Source organism: Giraffa tippelskirchi, chromosome 12, assembly GCF_054371585.1.
Source record: "Giraffa tippelskirchi isolate mGirTip1 chromosome 12, T2T-mGirTip1v1.2.pri, whole genome shotgun sequence".
Lineage (NCBI taxonomy): Eukaryota > Metazoa > Chordata > Mammalia > Artiodactyla > Giraffidae > Giraffa > Giraffa tippelskirchi.
The window spans coordinates 29,983,425-30,006,392 of NC_137286.1; the positions used below are offsets into that span (position 1 = coordinate 29,983,425).

The window sequence follows — 22,968 nt, forward strand, 5'->3', positions numbered from 1 at the left end:
TTAAAATCTAAAGCACATATCATGTTCGTTTTTTAAAGAAATTCTTATTCTTGTGTATATTCTTCTTTACATAGTTACTTTGAATTTGGAAGAACTGCCTATGCAATTGCTCAGAAATTCAACGTCTTAAAGTAAAAACATGTAATGTTGTAACCATGGTGGCTAGCCTTTAATTTTTCTATTTTCTGCCTCTGTGAGTTTTAAGTTTTGGCCTAAAAGTTTCTTCAATGCATCAGCATACCTATTATTTCAATATATTACTTTTTATGTTCTCTAACAGAAGTAGTCACTTATGCAGAAGGAATAAATTATAAGTATTCCTCCTGGCTGTTCACAAGGAATTATTAGGAATGCAACCGGGAAAATGTGTTCTTTGAGTTAAAAATAGAGACTTTCACTATAACTACTGTGGAAATAGGTGTTTATTTCTAATTGAGTATAACATATTATTGCTTGAAAATAAGTATATGATATCAACTAAACATTGTATGCCTGAATGTTTACAGATGTCTGTATGCTAAACATGATGCATAGTATTATATAAGCCAGAATAACAGTGACTGCATAAGAAGGCAGATTTGGAGATGGAGGCTGGATAGGTTGGAAGAAAGATGAGGAAAGCAATATGAGGAAAAAGATTGTTTAGAAAAACACAAAGACTCATACAAATGCATGTTTATGCATTTAAAAATAAAAAACAGAAATGGGTAAAAAAGTAATACATAAAATCAAGCTTAAAATTAATGAAGAAATATTAAGTGCTCACAAAGAATTTTAACATTATACTGCATAAGGAACACCATATATGGGAAATAATAACATAAGACGTGATGTTTTACATGTACTCTAACACATGAAGAAGATGGTGAGAATTAAGACTATAAAAAATTTTTACATCTATGCATTATATTTTAAATTAACAGAAAATAATCATTATGCCAAAGGTGTATTTAGGAAAACTGAATATGCAATTGGCAAAGTCAAAATTTCAAAGAAGTAAATTATCAATTCAGATGAAAAATTATAGTAAACAAATAGAACTTAATGATACTTATCAGAAAATTCTAAGATAATTAATATGTGAATTGTAATAAACAGTTGAAAATATCAGTATTTATGAAAGTTAGAAAGTAATGCATTGCTAGTCTTTACAAAGTTATTATCCTTGAAGTTCTGAAAAAAGAAAAGTGCTAATTTTTAAAATCTATTTACTTATCTATTTATTGGCCACACCATGAGGCATGCAGAATCATATTTCCTTGCCCAGGGATTGAACCCATGCCCCCTGCAGGAAGCACAGAGTCTTAACCACTGGACAGCCAGGGAAGTCCCTATAATTTGCTGTTTTTAAACACAACGCCATGATACTTTGCTACTGAGATTGATAGAAGTTTTAATACATTTTTCATTTATCCATAACTTCAACCAATGTTTACCATCCACAATTTATGTTCCAGAAAAATAAAACACTCTGTATCAGTACAACTAGAATGGATGAATGATGCCCATTAAGATCTTTATAATCTGAGTGAATATTGGCATATTACAGATTACTTATAATATTTTAAGTGCTATTATATGGATTGCCATAGATATGAGTGCCAAAGTAAAATGATTATTTTTAAATGGCAGAGAAAACAAAAATTACAGAATTCTTTCCATTACAATTATATACATTATATAAGTGCAATGAAATTTCTAGCAGAAAAAAATACAATCTTAAACAAGGAGTGTAATTAACAGTGGCTTGTAAAGAAATACTGTAATTTTGAGGTAATAACGCATCAAAATCATGTTTTCAAGTGTTTATTTTGAGTAAAATTTCATTTTCAGGTACACATGTCAGGTACACATTTCATTTCAAGGTATCTGCCTAGACCCTTAATTAATACTAGTATAAAAAGAAGCTGGGGAAGAAAAAAAAAAATGCACAAACAGAATCTCTAAGCCAAAAACCATCTAGTATCCAAACAGGAAACAAATCACAAAATCTGTTCACTAGACCTTGCTATATTGGCCATAGAAAAATCATGAGTGTGAAATACTAGCATGTCTCAAGAGATTTGCATGTCAGTTAGACTACCGCATTAACAGTGAATATGAAGGATTCTAAATAGAAGGCAACAATGAGCAAACAACCAAAAACTTGTAGATAAGACTCTACCATTTAAACAAGAGATCAAATGAACAAAGTCTTGATTAATACCAGCAAGAGTATAATTGGGAATTACAGAAGGCAGGCAAACCAGGGGAGGCCTCAGCACAACAACAAAAATATATTTACATACATATTCAAATATTTATTGAGCAAGTTCTCTATGAAAAACACTTTGTGTTTCTTAAAGGAATCTAACATCTTCACTGGGACTAGGGACAGAGATACAAATAAATCTAACTTCTCTGAATTCCTAAGGTTGATTTTCTATTCTTCTTTCAGTAGTGGAGTTATTTATACTGTGCACTCAAATAATATGTAGATATCTTTACTATGTAATTTGCCCATACTTTTCTCTACACCTAAATTTGTAATACCTCTACTATGCAATTTACCATGTGATTTTTTTCTTCTACATTGTAATATTCTAAAGGATATATTATATCACATATGTTTAGCTATAATAAGTTTTTACTGAATGAATAAAACAATGACCTAGTAGTTCAGTATCTAATACTAGTAAATTTTATGAAAACCATATGCCCTTATTTGGGCAGGAAGGAAGCCAGCATTTTTGGATAAATACTGGCATACACCAACAAGCTTATTGGCATGATGCATGGATATTGTTCATGACAAACAGATGGGAAAATAGTGACAGATTTTACTTTTGTGGGCTCCAAAATCACTGCAGACAGTGACTGCAACCATGAAATTAAAAGACATTTGCTCCTTGGAAGAAAAGCTATAGCAAACCTAGGCAGTGCATTAAAAAGCAGAGACATCACTTTGCCGACAAAGGTCTGTAAAGTCAAAGCTATGGTTTTTCCAGTAGTCACGTACGGATGTGAGAGTTGGACCATAAAGAAGGCTGAGTGCTGAAGAATTGATGCTTTTGAACTGTGGCGCTGGAGAAGACTCTTGAGAGTCCCTTGGACAGCAAGAAGATGAAACCAATCAATCCTAAAAGAAATCTACCCTGAATATTCATTGGAAGGACTGATGCTGAAATTTCAATACTTTGACCACCTGAAGCGAAAAGCTACTCACTGGAAAAGATCCTAATGCTGCACAAGATTGAGGGCAGGAGGAAAAGAGGGCAATAGAGGATAACATGGTTGAATGGCATCACTAACTTAATGCACCTGACTTTGAGTAAACTCTGGGAGATAATGAAGTATAGGGAAGCTGGCATGATGCAGTTCATGGGGTTGCAAAGAGTTAAACAAGACTTAGCAACTGAACAACAACAGCAATTAGAAAGAAGCCCAAACACCTTATAACCACTAAGAAGACTTCTCAAAATATGTCTCTGTTCCCTTTAATTTCATCTCCTGCTAAGATTTTCTTCCCTCATTTGGTTCTGAACAGAGAGGTTCTACACTGAACAGAGAGGTTCATCCTACTCCTTATCGAGATAAAGTCATTTTTATTTCACCAGCATCACTAAGTGTTCCCTTTGCCTGGAAGACTCTTACCCCAGATCCTCAGATGACCAGACCTACCTCATTTATCAGTTCTCAGTTCAAATGTCATCTCCTTAAAAAAAACTTGACCCAAACTCTATTAAAGAAAACTCTCCTTTCCCCCTTTTCCTATCCAGTCACCCTCTCTGGCATCTTTCATGCACTCATCACCCTCTGAAACACTCTTATTTATGATCTGCGTATATACTTGTTAACTCTCTCTTCCAAGAAGATGGGGAGCTTGTTTTGGCTGGTGTTGTTTCCAGATGTACCTGCAATATGCTTAACAGTACCTAGCACATAATAGGTGTAAAAAAACGAATTGCTGAATAAGTGAATAACATAGTGAATAACTGCTTCTTTATATCCACGTAGCCTCACAAGGTACACAATTCATTTGAACTTTGTATATTAGTATTCTATGGAAATTTTCATTCCACTTGCAAGCTTCTAATTGCAATGTATACCCAGGAAATCAATGAGCTGATAGCTTGGACATAAAAATTAATGCCTTACCACACCCAAACTATAGATCCTAAGGTCCCAGAGTAATATAAATTAAGACAGACTTTGTTTTTAGCTGACGGAGTGTTAGAAAAGTTGAATGACCAATGATTTAAAAAAATATAATGAGAATGAGAATATATCCAGATGTAATACTCACTCAGTTGGATAAGTTTTCTAAAGACTCCCATGATACCTGCCGGTTTCAAAAATAGGAAACAGGAGGAAAAATTACATGATAAACAAGGTGTATTACTAATACTTCATCCTTTGTGAGATACCCTACCATCGTCTCTTTGTGGATTTTATGATTTTCAATTTCCAACAATATTATGGAAGAATGTGGGGTTTCAGTTGACACTTGTGGTCTCGCCCTATGTCCAGTGATATACATGTATATACATGAACATATAAAATATATATCCTATCCTCACCCTCTGATGCATATATGTGTGCCTTCACACACAATAAAAGGGAAATATAAGGATATAAGCACCACATGGCTCTTTTTACAGATCAGGGACGATTGCTTGAAGAGCTTAATGCAAAGCAGATCCTAACCCTGGTACAACTATGTGTTGACTCACTGTACTTCCTCAATTTACTAAAGATATTTTTTACTAAATATATAAGAAATTGTACCAGAATATTTATATACACTAATTCAACTAAGGAAGGACTGATGTTGAAGCTGAAACTCCAATACTTTGCCCACCTGATGCGAAGAGCTGACTCATTGGAAAAGACCCTGATGCTGGGAAAGATTGAGGGCAGGAGGAGAAGGGGACGACAGAGGATGAGATGGCTGGATGGCATCATCGACTCGATGGACATGGGTTTGGGTGGATTCAGGGAGTTGGTGATGGACAGGGAGGCCTGGCGTGCTGCGGTTCATGGGGTCGCAAAGAGTCGGACATGACTGAGAGACTGAACTGAACTGAATTCAACTAATGTCCATAAAAGCACTGTAAAAGAAAGAGTACAGTCATCATTATTCAAGGAAGGAATAAACAGTGCTGGGAAAGATTATATATCTTGTTCACTGTCACAGCTATTATGTGGAGGAGCTAGGATCTCTCTATTTCCAACATGATGCTCTATCCAGAGTAGGAGGTGTTTATGGTGAAAAATGTTCAGTGCTAATTCACGAGTAATTTGCACCTAAAACAAAAGTTTAATAGTTTATTATTTCTCTTACTTTCTCATCATGGTACAAACATCTTTTTTTTTTTTTTTTTACTGTTAGATATTGCTATATGACCAATTTGCTGTTGTTCAGTTGGTCAGTTGTGTCTGACTCTTTGCAACCCCATGGACAGCAGCATGCCAGGCTTCCCTGTCTTTGACCATTTCCCAGAGTTTGCTCAAACACATTCCCATGGAGTTAGTGATGCCATCCAACCATCTTATCCTGTGTCGCCCCCTTCTCCTCACACCGTCAGTCTTCCCCAGCATCAGGGTCTTTTCCAATGAAATGTTGCAAATATCATTTTAGAAGTAAATCATTTAGTTTTCAATTTTTAGCAATCATGTTCCCACATTGCATGCCATACTGACCAAAGATGTCACATATTTGGTGGCAAAGCGTCCATCAAAGTAGGTATAAACTAGCATATTATATATATATATATATATATATATATATATATACATACATACATATACATATATATACATAAACTATATATATAGTTTATATTCAACAATATCACTAGACAGTTTCAGCAACATTTTTTTCTAGCTGATCTTTTTGTTTTTTTCAAACACGTCCTTACTTTTTGACCCTACAAGAAATTCAAGGCTTGTCTAGAATTTTCTCTGCTCTAGATATCAATCACTGGAATCAACCATTTTTCCAAAGGAACTTGTTCCTTTCATTGAAGAATGGTGTTTAGAAATTAAGATGTATGGAAGCAGTGTGCCATTATTACTATGGTGTCATTGTTTCAAGTCCCTCCTAATGAACAGAGCTATTAAATATGTGAATGTTTAATAACTAGTGCATATATTTTGTATATCTCCATTTTTCCATACTTTTCATAGTATGTAATTAAAAATTACTATTTCTTACAGATGGTGGCTCAGATGGCAAAGAATCTGCTTGCAATGCAGGAGACCTGGGTTTGATCCCTGGTTCAGGAAGATCCCTGGGGAAGGGAATTGCCACCCACTCCAGTATACTTGCCTGGAGAATTCCATAGACAGAGGAGCCTAGTGGGCTATAGTCCATGACATCACAAAGAGTTGGACATGACACGACTGAGTGACTAACACACATATTTCTTACAGGTAGCTCAAATTCAGAAAACTTTGACTGAGATATGTAAATCCACTCCATTAAGTTAATCTGATCATTCAAAATCATGTCCATTAAAATTATTATATATTCATTTATACTTATTTTTGCAAAAATAAAAACAAATTTATGTTTTCCAACAGAGAGGATAAAAATAAGTAAGGTATGAGTTCTGCCCTTCAAAGTTTATACAATTTAATGAGAGATAAGCAGATTTTGATAGAGCTATCAAAGCCAAATATTTTGGAGTAAAGAACTATATAGGTGAGTAAATAATACATGACCATGTATCACTACATGATAGTAATTATACAGACCAAGAATATTACTTAACAAACAGCTAGAAATGGAGTCGAGAATAATAATACCATTTAACGAGTACCTAGTATATGCTGTGCACTTTGCTAAGTTCTTTATGCATATTATTTCATTTAATGTTCATAACCAATTTATTAGCTAGTGTCTGAGCCTATTAGGACTGCCAAAACAAAATATCACTGACTGTGTATTTTATAAACAACAGAAATTTATTGCTCATAGTTGTGGAGTCTGAAAACTCCCAAAATCAAGTCAGCAGCATGTTTGCCTTCTAGTGAGAGTCCCCTTCCTGGTTTCCTGACATCTCACTGTGTCCTCACACGGTAGAAGTGACAAGAGACCCCACTGGAGCCTGTTTGTAAGGCACGGAATTCACCCGTGAAGGTTCTACCACCATGACTTACACACTTCTCACCTAAAGGCCCCACCTAATACCATCATCTTTGGGAATTATGATTTCAACACATGAATTTTGAGGAAGACACAAAAATTCAAATATAGCAGATAGACACCACTGTCATCTCCTTCTTATAAACAGGAAAGCTGAGATGCAAAGAAATTAAGTAAAACACCAAAAGTCAAACAGCTATTAAGAGGCAGACAAGAAATTTGAACAAGGGAAGTCTAACAGGGTTTCAGCTCTCAACAATGGTAGTTCAAGGAATAGACTGGGCACTGACTAAGACATAGTTAAAAAACATAGCACAGATGAGATAATTGGTGATTGGAATATATCCATGATAATTCCATAACAAATAGACTTCAGATACTGACAATTAGGGATCACCTTTTAAAGCTCATTCTACAAGGAACTGATGCCTCTCTTGGGAAAGAAGGAAGAAATACATAGAAGGTTTTGTTTTTCTTTTCTTTGGTTATCATGTAAGTTTATCAGGAAATGACAAGGACCTTTTAAGTCTGGGCCAATCATCAGGTAAGTGGATTCCTCTAATTTTCTATAGTTGTCATTTTATATGCCATTAATTGAGATCTAGGTTGAGATCCTTATTAAACATGTCAGGAATTGTTAACAATACATGGCAGTCACAAACAAGTATCACACACTGAAGTGCTGCATATAATCTGAAGCATTTTTGCCAAGGCTGATCCTTTGATTTTAAGGAAGAAGAGTATTTGGATGATATTACACATAATGGTTCTTAAGTGATTAATTCATCCCATAAAATAGTTAGACTTAACTTTAATGCTCTGTAAAATGTGAGCTATACCACGAAGCCATTGCACCTTAAAATATGAGGTTTAGTGGATTTAGCGAAACAATAGTATATTACAATTTCAACAGTATTAAATACAAAAACCTTTACTAAATATCAATTGTTTTGCTCAGTTAATCTTAATTACTAAGTGAATTTTTGTACCAGAGTACATTTGAAAATAATGTTAAAAGTCCATCTAGTCAAGGCTATGGTTTTTCCAGTGGTCATGCATGGATGTGAGAGTTGGACGGTGAAGAAAGCTGAGCACTGCAGAATTGATGCTTTTGAACTGTGGTGTTGGAGAAGACTCTTGAGAGTCCCTTGGACTGCAAGGAGATCCAATCAATCCATCCTAAAGGAGATCAATCCTGGGTGTTCATTGGAAGGACTGATGTTGAAGCTGAAACTCCAATACTTTGGCCACCTCATGCGAAGAGTTGACTCATTGGAAAAGACCTTAATGCTGGGTAGGATTGGTGGCAGGAGGAGAAGGGGATGACCAAGGATGAGATGGTTGGATGGCATCACTGACTCAATGGACATGGGTTTGGGTAGACTCTGGGAGTTGGTGATGGACAGAGAGGCCTGGCGTGCTGCAATTCATGGGGTCGCAAAGAGTCGGACACGACTAAGCGACTGAACGGAACTGAATTATAAAATCATATTGATATTTTTTAAATGCACGTGAATCCCTGTTTAGAGGTACATGGTAAACACGGACATATTTATGGTGATTAAATAAATCCTTGTCCATATACTTACATATTTTATAAGAGCTAGTAATATCTCACTCATTATTTCTTAGCAAATATTTGTATCTTTCATATGAGAAGGGAAATTCACATTGGGTTATCTCTATAGGGAAAATAAAACAGGATGAGAATACGTAAACAACTGCTTGGCAAAAAGTAAACAAGAAAAAGAAAGAAAATCAAAAGATAGTAATTCACAACTCATTATGATTAACAGTACTACCATATCCTCAACTGTAGTCTTTGGTAAAATATTACATGGATTTAGATGTACTTGATAATTATTTATCTTTCCTATACTTCTATAGCTGAAACGAAGCATTTTCTTGAACTGTCTAATTGTCTTCTATTACAAGTTAGTCCTTAGATTGTAAATCTAAAGCATATATTTAATGTCATTTACTTTGCATTATCATAATACAATACAACCTCTTTTTTTCTTAAAGGAAAAAGTTTAATTTATGAACACTGAATCATAATTTGGAATCTAGTTAAAATGCTGCTTATCCTAAAACATTTATTCTTCTATTGCTTTAATATTTATATTTAATTGGTTTATCAGCAATTCTTAAATTAGACGGTGGCAATACAAACAGTAAATAAAACACAGTTTGAACAGGATATGGTTTTTATAATGAAAAGAAAATAAGTAATGTTTACTATATACTATTTTTCATTATTGGGATTGCAAAGGAGATTCAATGAAAGCAAGGCATCCTATTTAAATCCCAGTTAGAATAAGCAGCAGGTACTTGTTGTATCTATTTAAGTTTGAACAGAAAGCAAATCAGAAACCTAATACAAGTGAATTGGGTTAGTAAAATGGTAAAAACTACAAGTATCAAGATCCTATACCAATGCAGCTGTTCAAAATATATGAAAAATTTTGTAATTATTGTGTTCCAATCTGAGACAAATTTATAAAAAAGGAAGAACACTGTAAGTTTCTCTTTGGCATCTGCCTTTGCAGAGAAAATATCAATGAGCAAAAATAGAGTCAGTGTATATATAATTTCATCAATTATATATATATATATATATATATATATATCTCAGAATTTCATGCTAAGATGTTAAAACCGACTTGAGAAAAGTATCAAAATATAGCTCCATATATGATTTTGTGAAGTTCTGATAATCAATCCAATTTCCCAGCAGGCATTTCATAATTTGGCAGTCCTCTATCCACACTGTAAAAACATAAAGACTTTTATAGGATCTGGGCCTTTTAAAGCATCTAGTGTTTTCCGCTGGCATCTATTAAATAGTAACAGGTCCCAGACTCTTCACAGATCCTGAAACCTCTCATCCATCTAAGAGAATCTTGACATTATTGGCATAATTGCCACTCTCCCTGTGCCTTTCCTCCCATGGAAAGAAGCTGAAAGAGGGCATGATTCAAGTAACATGATAAACATCTGAGAAGTTTGTCCATTATCAAACATAATTTTGCGGTTTTACTTACAGCAGTTTGGATCCATTCAAAAGAGCAAATAAATCCCTTGATGAGCAATTATCAACTGCCTACAAAAGTACCAGGCACTATTTTAAGGTGCTGGGAACACACAGAGGAAAACTCCTTGAAAATTTACAGTCAATCTAAATATCGGTTTTGTTAAAAAAAAAAAAAAAATGCAACTCAACTGATTCAATTTTCACCAAGCTGAAACTTGAAAAATAAAGCAGTTTGGTACCTTGAATCTACAAAGCAGAATACTCTTTGATGTTAAGGCAGCTCAGCACTGTGTATTGAAAGCAGTGTATTGTATGAAACTCAAGTTCATTCTTAATGTTTGGTATTCTTTAGTTTCCTACCTAATAATATATGCATCCATGAAGGCCTCATTAATACTGGATTCTTCCATTTAAATGTTTAAAAATTAAATATGCTTGGCCTTGTAAAACTTCCCTTAGAGATAATATATTTAGTAAAGTTACAGACCTCACTTATGATATCATCCAATGCTCCCAATGAGACCTAGATTACTAATGTTCTAGCAAATGTAGAGGTTTAGAAGATAGGAATATAGCCACCAACATTAGGTCTGCAATGTGCAAATACTAGGGAAACAATGTCCACCCTCGAGCTCTTGTTTATTAGTAAAAGGAAAAGTAATGTTCCTTTTACAGAAGCAGGGAGAATATTGTTTTTGTATATTCTTATTACACGTCTCTTCCACCTGTTATATTTCACTAGCTCTTCTCAATGTGGCTATTCTAATATTTTCTCGTGCTTGATTTTTTCCTATCTACCCCAGGACCAAAGTTCTAGCCCTAATCCAATCATTGGTCTTGTCAAACTATGTCTTTTCATTGCAACCAATCATTCATTCAACTTTTAACAATAAACATTAAAAAACAACACATGGTAGGCACTATTTTAGGTGCCAGGGACACAGCTAAGAACAAGGGTCCTGTTTATGAGGAGTTTACATTCTACTGGGTGTTGTATAAATAAAAAAGTACCTGACTATCAGATTATGAGAAGTATTGCATTGAAAATTAAATAGCTTAGGTATACAAGATTTTACTTTAAATAGACTGACAGGTAGAGAAAGTAGCATGTACTGTGGTTAGTATAGTAAGTATGCTGCTGCTGCTGCTGCTAAGTTGCTTCAGTCGTGTCCAACTCTGTGAGAGCCCATAGACGGCAGCCCACCAGGCTCCCCCGTCCCTGGGATTCTCCAGGCAAGAACACTGGAGTGGGTTGCCATTTCCTTCTCCAATGCATGAAAGTGAAAAGTGAAAGTGAAGTCGCTCAGTCGTGTCCGACTCTTAGCGACGCCATGACTTCAGCCTACCAGGCTCCTCTGTCCATGGGACTCTCCAGGCAAGAGTACTGGAGTGGGGTGCCATTGCCTTCTCCACAGTAAGTATACAGCCAAACAAAGATCAAGGTAGAGGACATTATAGGTAAATGACACAGATGGTTCAAAGGATTTAAGGTAGAAACCTTCATCGAATTAGAAAATAAAATATCTCACTGAATCTGGGTGTAACAATATAGGAGGTGAAAATAAAATGCACAGAGATTGGAAAGTTGCCAATTATTTTCTTATGTTTGTTATTATTATTAATATTTTTGTATAGAGTGTGATTTATATTTTTTAAATGTGAGTCTGTTATGCTAAGAATAGATTATACAAAGGTGGACAAGAGCAGAATCAAGAAATCAACTGGGAAATTATTGCCCTGTTTTACACAAGAGATAAATATATTTTTGACTATATTGACATTTTTATAATGATACAGTTTACACACCTAGACACAGTATAGAATTAGGACAGTAAAGGAAATAAGGGTAATGCCCCTATTTATGGTTGAATTGGATTGTAAAACCATTTACTAATTGATAGACTTTATTTTCTTGCGCTCCAAAATCATTGCAGATGGTGACTGCAGCCATGAAATTAAAAGACACTTGCTCCTTGTAAGAAAAGCTATGACCAACCTAGACAGCATATTAAAAAGCAGCAACATTACTTTACCGACAAAGGTCTGTCTAGTCAAAGCTGTAGTTTTTCCAGTCGTCATGTATGGATGTGAGAGTTGGACAATAAAGAAAGCTGAGCACCGAAGAATTGATGCTTTTGAACTGTGGTGTTGGAAAAGACTCTTGAGAGCCCCTTGGACTGCAAGGAGATCCAACCAGTCCATCCTAAAGGAGATCAGTCCAGAATATTCATTGGAAGGACTGATGCTGAAGCTGAAGCTCCAATACTTTGGTCACCTGATGCAAAGAACTGACCTATTGGAAAAGACCCTGATGCTGTGAAAGATTGAAGGCAGGAGGAGAAGGGGACGCAGAGGATGAGATGGTTGAATGGCATCACTGACTCGATGGACATGAGTTTGAACAAGTTCTGGGAGTTGGTGATGGACAGTGATACCTGGCGTGCTGCAGTCCATGGGGTTGCAGAGTCAGACACGACTGAGCGACTGAACTGAACTGAATTGATAGAGACATATGCTTGTGAGAAAAGTAAAAGAAATAGTTCTCTTTGGAACATGCTAAATTTGAGGTAAGTAACATGACCTACTATATAGCTGGATAAATGCATCTGTAATTCCAGAAAGAAATTAGAGCCAAAGACATAGATTTGTGAAGCTCTCTGTTACTTTTGTTCTCTCTTGCTCTTTCTTAGTCCCCACCCCACCGCAATCTGGAGATGCATCAGTATGCCAGTTTCTACTTTTAGCTTTGAAGCAAATTGATCTTTTCAACAATCATATTCTCTTCTTTGCCATTAGTGTCTTAAGTTTTGTAATTAGTTTTGGTATCTGACAGTGTAGGTCCTCCAGTTTTTGCCCTTTTCAAATCCACCTTTGCTGTTTTGCTCCTTTGGAATTCCATATCAATATTATAATTAGCTTGTCAGTTTCTACAAATTCACTGTACAGGTTTTTCACAGGGTTTGTTATTAATTCCTAGATACTGATATATTTGATATCATCTTAAATGATATTGTTTACCAATGAATACATTAAAAGAAATTGTGTTTTTTTTAAAACTACAACTTTAGCTGGTAAACATGTTACTAGAAGATGTTTAAATAAAGCTTATTAAAAATAAGCCAAAAAACCCCCAAAGACCCTAAAGCATGTAGCAAAAGTACTCAGTGACATTATTTTAATATGTTTTCCCCCTTCTTTCATTGAGCAGAACAAACTTTGGGCTTAATTTGTGTGGTGTCAGGAGCTGCATATTCTTCTACTTCAGCTGAAAACTTGTAAAAATGCAGTCTCATTACAGACAATTTGGAAAAGCCAAGAAACCAGATAACAATTCTTATAATATCATCAATCATAGACAGTAATATTTAACTGTATTTCTTTCTAAGGTTATTTTTTTTCCCACTTATCTCTTATTTTCCTTCTGATGAATTCTTACGTATTTCTATCACTACTAAAGTAAAATATTTTCAACTTAATGTGTGAACTTTCTAATTTCCCTATTATACTTAAGAATAAATACTTGGAAAAAATCAATCTAGGAACTATACAACTGGCTCACTAGGAAATGAAATAAAAATACAAATGCCTCTCAATTTTATAGACTTCCCTGAATTATCTGATTTAAACTCACAGTTGCAATGTGTATGTATGACTCTATCCAAAACATCCTAAAACCTTTTTATTTCTCAATATCCTTTTCATTATCCATGACTATGTGAAGGTATCCATTTTCATGAGAAGTAGGTATAACATATTACCTAGAGAATAGACAAAATTAACATTAAACTTTTTGAAAGTCAGCAAGCATTAAATCAGAAACCAATCAAAACTCAGAACCTAGAAGCATGTAAAATTAGTTGGTTAATTGGAAAGACTGTTCTGCAGGGAAAAGAGAAGTTTGGCAATGCCATTTCAAACTTTTACCTACATTCCAACCACCCTACCGCTGGCTGGTTGCCTTGATGCCTGTCATTTGGTTTTGATCTTGACCCAGTTAGTGTACAGAGCAGATCAAATTCAGGCAACATTCCATTTGGAATTCGCTGGATCAGTTTATTCAATGTGGAGATTCAATGGTAAAGACTTGGCAATAATATTGACATAATATGAGAAGCTTTACATCTTTGATTGGATTTCAGCCATCCTAGCAACACCCCCCACCCCTGTTCTGTAAATTCTGGATGCAGCTATCTCATAGAAGGCTATCTGAGATTATGAAGAGACAACTGTTTGGCTCATTATAAAGTCAGATGTGTTCTTTGGCATTTGAGTGGACAGCAGAGACTTTGACATTAACACATGGCTCATTAGGAATGAATTTGAGCTTGGCCTTTTGCTGCACTTAAAACAAAATACCTAATATAGAGAAGCAACTCCTTGAAAATGCCGATACAATCTCTTAAACATACATAGCTGTAATTTAAAACAAAGGCACCATTCCTCTAGGCATTTGCCATTAAGAGCACAGTGCATGTCTTAAAACTGCGAGGCAAACAACGAACAGACAGGATCATGTTCCTTACATCTTTCTTGTTCTTAGCGACAAATACACAGACTTTTCCTGTTCTTCCTAACTGTTTGTCATGTTTTAGAACAGGCTGTCCTGTAGTTTCATGACAGGGTCATGTTTACAGCATTACATAGTAGTTAGTGGTCAGTTACCATTTTTATGATAAATTTGATTTTGCAACTCAGCTGATTCAATCTGCACCCAGCTTAAACTTGAACCATAAAGCAGTTTACTACCTTGAATCTACAAAGCAGAATATTCTTTGATGTTAAGGCAGCTTAGCACTGTGTATTGAAACCAGTATGTACACTATTAGCACAAACGGTTGTTTTTAACTTACAGTGTTTATCAGCTTTGCATTTCAACTAATCTTCATCATTCCCATTGCTTCAAGTACTTTCAACAATAAATTGCAAAGTGTTTCATTCCAAAATAATTTAAATATTATTTTCATTTAATTTTCAAAAAGTCTATATTATAATCTGTTTTGCTGCTCTGAGCATGTAACATTGTAAAGAAATAAATGCTGCTTCCATAATTTATGTATAACAAAATATGCACCCAGTCAATTGAGAGAAGTGTGTCTGCCAGTCCTGTCAGTTATGATGAAAATTACAAATCCCTTATACTTTGAGATATGTTTGTAGAAGCAAATACAATGCTCAGGGAAAGAGCATATCTATCAAACATTTCACGGACAACATGACATGACTAAAAGCTTCAGAACTTGAGTAATGCTGAAATGCACAAAATGGGTTCACATATTTTTAAACCTTCAAGATTTTAAATGATAAAAAGCTAGTACAAAGAGTCCATAAAAAGCAAACAAAAGAACAGACCAAGTGAACCTCTCTAAGCAAACAAGTTTAGTTTGAGACTGAATCAGCATCCACAACATACTCTTCTGCTACCTATTTATGGTAGTTCCTTAACAAAGGCATATTTCATACTGCAAATGGTGGAATATCCTGCTAGATAACAATACGGCAAAACTTTCCTAAAGGGTCTCTGTCTTGTGTTTAACTGAAATACATCCTAACCAGAATGAATCTATATTCTGTTCTATTTATTTATGTCTTCATGGTTCTCATAAGAAGCACTTAAGATGTCTTTAATTGACTAAATAATCTTTTAAATTATTTTATCTTTGTATAAGCTATCTAAAAGAAAAATATGCATGAGTGAACCCAAATAAATAAGATCCCAGAAAAGACAATAACTACATAATTAATAGCTTGAATAGGAATCAGAATAAGTACTTCCTAACTATAACCAAGGAGAAGGAAATGGCAACCCACTCCAGTGTTCTTGCCTGGAGAATCCCAGGGACGGCGGAGCCTGGTGGGCTGATGTCTATGAGGTTGCACAGAGTCGGACACGACTGACACGACTTAGCAGCAGCAGCAGCAACTATAACCAATGATATACTATTTAAGTTATGCCTCATTTTTTAAATCTGTAAAATAGAAAGAATGACACTTGCCTTTACAAATTCCAAACCTGTGAAGAACAAAATAGAAAACCTATGATAACACTTTACAAAAATTACAAACCTATAAGACTTGGGGAAGTGACATGCAATAAGACTCGACTTTGAAAATAAAATCTTGAGAGGTTTTATATTGTTGCTATTTAGTCGCTCAGTTGTGTCTGACTCATTGAGACTCCAAAGCCAGGCTCCCCTGTCCTTCACTATCTCCTGGAGTTTAGTCAGATTCATGTCCGTTGAGTCAGTGATGCGATCTAACTATCTCATCCTCTGCTGCCCCCTTCTCCTTTTGCCCTCAATCTTACCCAGCATCAGGGTCTTTTCTAACGAGCTGGCTCTTTGCATCAGGTGGCCAAAGTATTGGAGCTTCAGCTTCAGCATCAGTCCTACAATGAATATTCAGGGCTGACTTCCTTAGGATTGACTGGTTTGATCTCCTTCCCATCCAAAGGACTCTCAAGAAACATCTCCAGCACCACAGTTCATAAGTATCAATTCTTCAGCACTCAGTCTCACTCCCAACACTCACATCCTTACATGACTACTGGAAAAACCATAGCTTTAACTATAGGAACTTTGTCAGCAATGATGTCTATGCTTCTTAATATGTGGTCTAGATTTGTCATAACTTTCCTTCCAAGGAGCAAGCATCTTCTAATTTCATGGCTACAATCACTATCAGCAGTGATTTTGGAGCCCAAGAAAAGGAAATCTGTCACTACTCCCAATGTTTCCCCTTCTATTTGCTTGTAATGGGACTGAATGCCATGATCTTAGTTTTTTGAATGCTGACTTTTAAGCCTGCTTTTTCACTCGCCTCTTTCACTCTCATCAAGAGGCTCCTTAGTTCTTCTTCACTTTCTGCCATTAGAGTGGTATCATCTGCATATCTGAGGTTGTTGATATTTCTCTTGATTCCAGCTTGTGAGTCATCCAGCCCAACATTTTGCATATTATTCTGAATATAAGTTAAATAAGCAGTGTAACAATATTTCCAAACTGTCTAAATTTCCAATAAAAAGTGCACCTTTTACAAATATGAATTTAGATTTTAGGAGTAAGGAATGATATGTTGATTAAGTCAGTAGAAATTTTAAGAATTTCTCCATGTTTATTAAAGGATCATCATCACTCAGTAACTCTGTGATGTCTAGGCTAGACTTCTTTCCTGAGCTGAAGATCAAAGTGCCCCTGATCACAGATAAGTGCTCAGGTACAAAAGAATTTGGAATTACCTGAAGAACTATTCATTCTGTGTGATTTCTGGGTCCTTTTGACCAACCTAGATCACTTTTTATTGAATGAATAAATCTTTTTACAAAGGAATCATTCTTATTTAAGCCTGTTTTGTATAGACAACGTGTCTATGTTGCTTGTTCTGCATAAAGTGTACGGAGAGAATAAACAGCTTGGAAATGTTCCTGGCCCAAATATTTTCGAATCTTTTTAAAATCCTTGGGCCAGGCACATCTCCCAACTTGGGTTTGGAGAACATAGCATAATGAAGTAGAGAGTAAATACAAGAATGGGAGAGAAAAAGGATGTAGAACTGAAGATGGGCTTTATAACTGTGACCAGTAAACCAGATAAAAGATTATGTACTATCATAGATATATATAAGAATATTTGTACTAAAAATGTAATATTCTGCTGTGTACTTAGTCGCTCAGTTGTGTCTTGACTCATTGTGACTCCATGGACTGTAGCCCATCAGGCTCTTCTTCCATGGAGATTCTCCAGGCCAGAACATTGCAGTGGGTTGCCATGCCCTCCTCTAGGGGATCTTCCCAACCCAGGGATCTAACCCAGGTCTCCTGCATTTCAGGCAGCTTCTTTACAGTCTGAGCCACCAGGGAAGTCCAATAATACTGGAGTGGGTAGCCTATCCCTTCTCCAGGGGATCTTCCTGACCCAGGAATGGAACCAGGTCTCCTACATTGCAGGCGGATTCTTTACCAGCTGAACTACCAGAGAAGCCCAATATGCTGCTGCTACCTGGCAAATATTCATTCAGTCCTCAGCATGTAAGGAGAAGGAACACAAAGTAAAATGTCTCATTTGTAATAATTTCAGAGTTAAAGGAAATATGAACTTGAGGAATGATGTTTAGAAACTGCTCTTCTGAACCTTCCCTGGAGGTCTAGTGGTTAAGACTCCATGCTTCCAATGCAGAAGGCATGGGTTCAATCCCTGGTCGGGGAACTAAGATTCTGCATGCTGTATGGTGTGTCCAAAAACATAAAGAAAATAGAGTAAAATTAGGAACACCTAAAAAATATTTTAAAAATTGCTATTCTGTCAAGTACAGCAGATAACAGCATTCAATTCAAAATGCCTTTGTTAATGATTTTAGAGACTCTGCCACACACATGCACACATACTTTTGCCCATCAAAAATTTTCCAATTAACATCCACTTAAAAATTAAACTGTATTTTAATTTTTATGTGAATGTTATATTATACTCTGTATTTTATGTATAAACAATGCATATGTTACCTGTGTAGCAGAAAGAAAAATGAAGTCCTCAACTAAAACACTTCCTGAAAAGACTGTTCAAATTTTGTACAATATTACTGGTGAACTCACTACTGTATCTACCTGCTTTAAAACAGTTCCACATTCACCTCACTCCTTACCGAGCCCTCTCCCTGATCTTCAGCTCCAAAAATGCACATAATAATCTTCTAATAAGCTTTAGAGAAAAGAATCTTGTTTATCCCAGAGTTCCCCAAGGTATGCACGTAAGGTAAGCAACTCCACAAATGATCTGGGATTACATGTACATGTGAATTTTGGGAACAGTAAGGTTTTTCAACATCATTATTATGAGTGTTTATTGTCCCAAAGTTCACACTATATGCATCCTCTACTTATCACCAGTTTCATACATCAATAATCCGAAGTCTGAATTAAGAGAACAAGGAAGGAGAATTGAAAAATAATACTTCAGAATTATGCCACATGAATGACCACTTCTAGAAGTGAAAGGGTGGAAATGATTCTCAGCACACAGGACATTTTTGGTTTTAAGCTCTATGGCCTGATTTCTACTTGACCACTACATTTATTTTGATTTGTGGAGATGTTAGAGGTATACAGCAGAAGAACTTGTGCTCAGTTTTATACTGTCACATACATTTACCACAATATTTTTTTAACTTGTTCTTGACAGTGCTTCCTATATTTTGGAATCAATTTTGAGGAGAATCTATATCACCATCATTTCTCTAATAAAGGATGCTTTAAATAGACATCGGTTACTGGTAAAACTGTAAGCACTGACCTCTGAACATTCTGAAGGAAAAAGCTTTCATCCATTGCCAGAAAAGGCCTCTCAGGGATATTCCTACTTGTATTTGGCTGGATTTCTGAGCCTGAGAATCTTCATGTACTACAGAGGTTATTCCTCCTGGTATAATCAACCTATCAAACAGTCATTTATCCTGAACAATACTGTGCTGCTGCCTACATTTAGTCTCATAGTGAGAATAAAGTCATTTCTCATGAAATCTCTTAATAGATACCTCTATAACTCATTATTCTTTATCATAAATAAGGTGCTAGGCAGTAATAAAACATGATAAAATGGAAAATGCAGTAACGTTTTTGTTAAATCTCAAGTTGGTGGTTTACCTTAAACCATATTTTTCAGAAAATATTTCTTATATTTAAACAGATAGGACTCAAAACCATCTTATTCAATAACGCTCCTTTCATGGGTATGTGAAATAATTGACAAAGAAAGGAGTAAGAAAGGAAACGGGATTTTTAAGCATCAAGTATGCTGACTGCAATGACAATATCTACCATAAGGAGAACTGAAGAGAAAGAATCATTTCCTGACAAAATAAGTTTCATTTAGTTAGGGATTAAACCTGATATCTGGGGTTCCCAGGTGTCTCAGTGGTAAAAGAATTTCACCTACCAATGAAGGAAATGTGGGAAACATGGGTTCGATCCCTGGGTTGGGAAGAGGCCCTGGAGGAGGAAACTGCAGCCCACTCCAGTATTCTCACCCAGGAAATCCCATGGACAAAGGAACCTGGTGGCCTACAGTCCATGGGGTCACAAAGAGTTGGACACGACTGAACACACATGCTGCTAAAACTGATATTTGAACACAGCACTTGAAAAACCTATCCACAAGAGGAAAATCAAGTGTAAATAAAAAGAGAGTTTTAGTATTTGAATATAAACACAGATTTGGATCAATTGCAATGTCTTTATTTCAGAATTTTGTTTGTGCTGTGCAAAGGGTCACGCAACTCCTTCCTCATGTAGCCAAATGATGGAGCTCATTCACAAAGTTATGTATATTAAATGGTCTAAGGTATTTGAAAGATATTTTATTCTTTGATCAGATTTGGATAAAACTGAAGAGTGGGTAAGATTATCTCAATTGTTTTTAGACTTTATTTTATAATCATAAACTTAACTCTTCAATCTAGCTAGACTTGGAGGGGAATAAAGAAAATATGGAACCAGGAAAGTCATTAAGAGCACAAAATTTATAGGATAATGAGAGCAGATAAATGGGTGCTCTACTGAACAACAAAAGAAATGGTCTGGTCGTTGAGATTAAAACCTAAGTCAAATTTATTAGTGTTGTTCACAGTGGGAAATGGTCATTTTGCTGTTTTTGCCATTTCTGGACCCAAAGTGCCCATGGCTTCTAAATCATTTATACATTCTTTTACCTTCTCAAAGATCTGCTATACAATCACTCAAGTCTTGACAATGTTAATAAAAAAGTAGGAACTGTTTGTGTTGGGCTCAGAATTTGCCATGGACAAGACACCAGGACTGTGCTTCAAGATAAATCTGTCATCATCAAACTTTTCCCAATCCATGGACTTGCAGCCAGTGTCATTACGGAATAGGAAGTATTCACCCTGGCATATAAAGCCCAGAATAATTCTGTGAAAGCAGGAATCTTTATAACCTTTGTTCCCAGTGCTAAGAGCACAAAAGTTTTCTCTTGTTTTTGGAACTCTGTATTCAAAAAGCTCAAAGGAGGCACTGTCCAGGGGCTCATTGTTGATGATGAGGAGGAAAAAATATGGTGAGGCTGACTAAGGCTAGTGGTAAAGAATTCACTGCCAATGCAAGAGATGAAAGAGATACTGAGTTTGATCCTTGGGAAGATCCTCTAGAGTAGGAAATGGTAAATTGCTCCAGTATTCTTGTCTGGAAAATTCCATGGACAAAGAAGCCTGTTGGGCCACAGTCCCTTGGGTCACAAAGAGTCGGACATGACTGAGCACACACACAAGATGACTAAGGCTAGTATGTCTCCCAGTGGCAGCAACAGCATCAAGAAAACCCAGAACAGGTAAAATTTTAATTGAACTCTCTATACATTTTTTTCTTTTTCATGTGTTCTATCACATCTCCTAGAACAGTACCCTTCATGAATCCTTGGGCCTTAATATTCTCTTCTCCTCTAACCACTTTTACAAAGAAGAGTTTATAAACATTTTGATCAGATTTCAATATCTCAATATTTTTATCATCAAGGTATTTCCTCATTTATTTATCCTGAACACTTTGGAAGAAACTGACATGTTCTGCTGTGTTCTATACTTCTAAGGTGTACATCCTAGTCTCCACTGAAGGTATGTGTAGCCACATGACTTATTACCATCAAGAAATGGTAATCAAAGTGTTGTATGTCACTTTCAGGCCATAGACCATAAAACCACTTGGGATACTCTGTGCTATTTTTTCTCTGCCAGGTTAGGGTAGAAAGGTTTATGTTGACCATGGAGAACATACACTGAGGAAGGTAAAGACTCTATTAGTCGGCTTCCTTTAATGACCATGTAGAAAAGAACCCTTTTGTTGGACAGTTCTACAGAAAATCATAAAGTTAGATACTGTTTGGTTCATGAGCCACATTTCTGCATTAATATGTTGCAGTAAGTGGATTATGTCACTTTGGATGCGTGTGTGCTATTGCTTCAGTCATGTCCAATTCTTTGTGAGCCCACGGACTGTAGCCTACCAGGCTCCTCTGTCCATGGGATTTCCCAGGCCAGAATACTGGAATGGGTTGTCATGGCCTCCCCAGGAGATCTTCCCCACCCAGGGATTGAACCTGCATCTCTTATGTCTCCAGCACTGGCAAGCGGGTTCTTTACCACTGAGCCACCTGGGAAGCCCTACGTCACTTTACATATGTTTATAAAGATGACTTACATATGGTGGAATTTCAGACATGCATCCTCACAGGTTACAGATAGAGGAAATTGTGCTTAGCTATTCATCCTAAACATCTTTCCATACTGGTGTGAAAAAAGTCATTTCATTGTTGTAAAGGTTGTATAATATTTCATTTTGCCATATTTTATTTAATTAGTTTCCCATTGACAGGATGTATCATATTTCATTCTGTTATACATTTAAATGTATTCAGTGCTTACTGAAGGTTCTTTCATAAAATAGTTTTATCATCCCTGATTTATTTTCATATATATTGCATCAGTTAGCTGAATATCAGCAATTTCATTTTTTTTCAGGAATGCTTGGATGTTATCATCTCCAAGCACTGTATGTGTTTGAGATTCTTCTACTTTCTTTACATTTGAATGAGAACTTAGTGAGGACAAAACACAAATAATTATTGGTTTTTGGGATTATGATTATTTTCTCAAGATTTGTAAGACATTGCTTCTGAGTCATATTATGCTGAATGTTTTAGTCCAGAGTACTTAGACAAATTATACAATGTTTTCCTATATTTTTTGTAATGTGTCTCCATCTGAATACCCAAAGAACTTTATCTTGGTGATAACTGAAACCAGA

At 35.7% G+C, this 22,968-nt stretch overlaps 1 long non-coding RNA gene across 1 annotated transcript in view; it reads right to left on the minus strand.

Annotated features, from left to right (window-relative positions):
* The window catches only part of LOC145530459 (uncharacterized), a 141,974-nt gene extending 135,662 nt beyond the window's left edge, over positions 1 to 6,312 (minus strand). The window contains exons 1-2 of the long non-coding RNA XR_014071804.1: positions 6,197 to 6,312; positions 4,286 to 4,321 (exon numbers count right to left, since the gene is read on the minus strand). This is a non-coding gene — a long non-coding RNA (uncharacterized LOC145530459). The remainder of the gene's footprint in view (positions 1 to 4,285; positions 4,322 to 6,196) is intronic.
* Between the last annotated feature and the right edge of the window lie 16,656 nt (positions 6,313 to 22,968).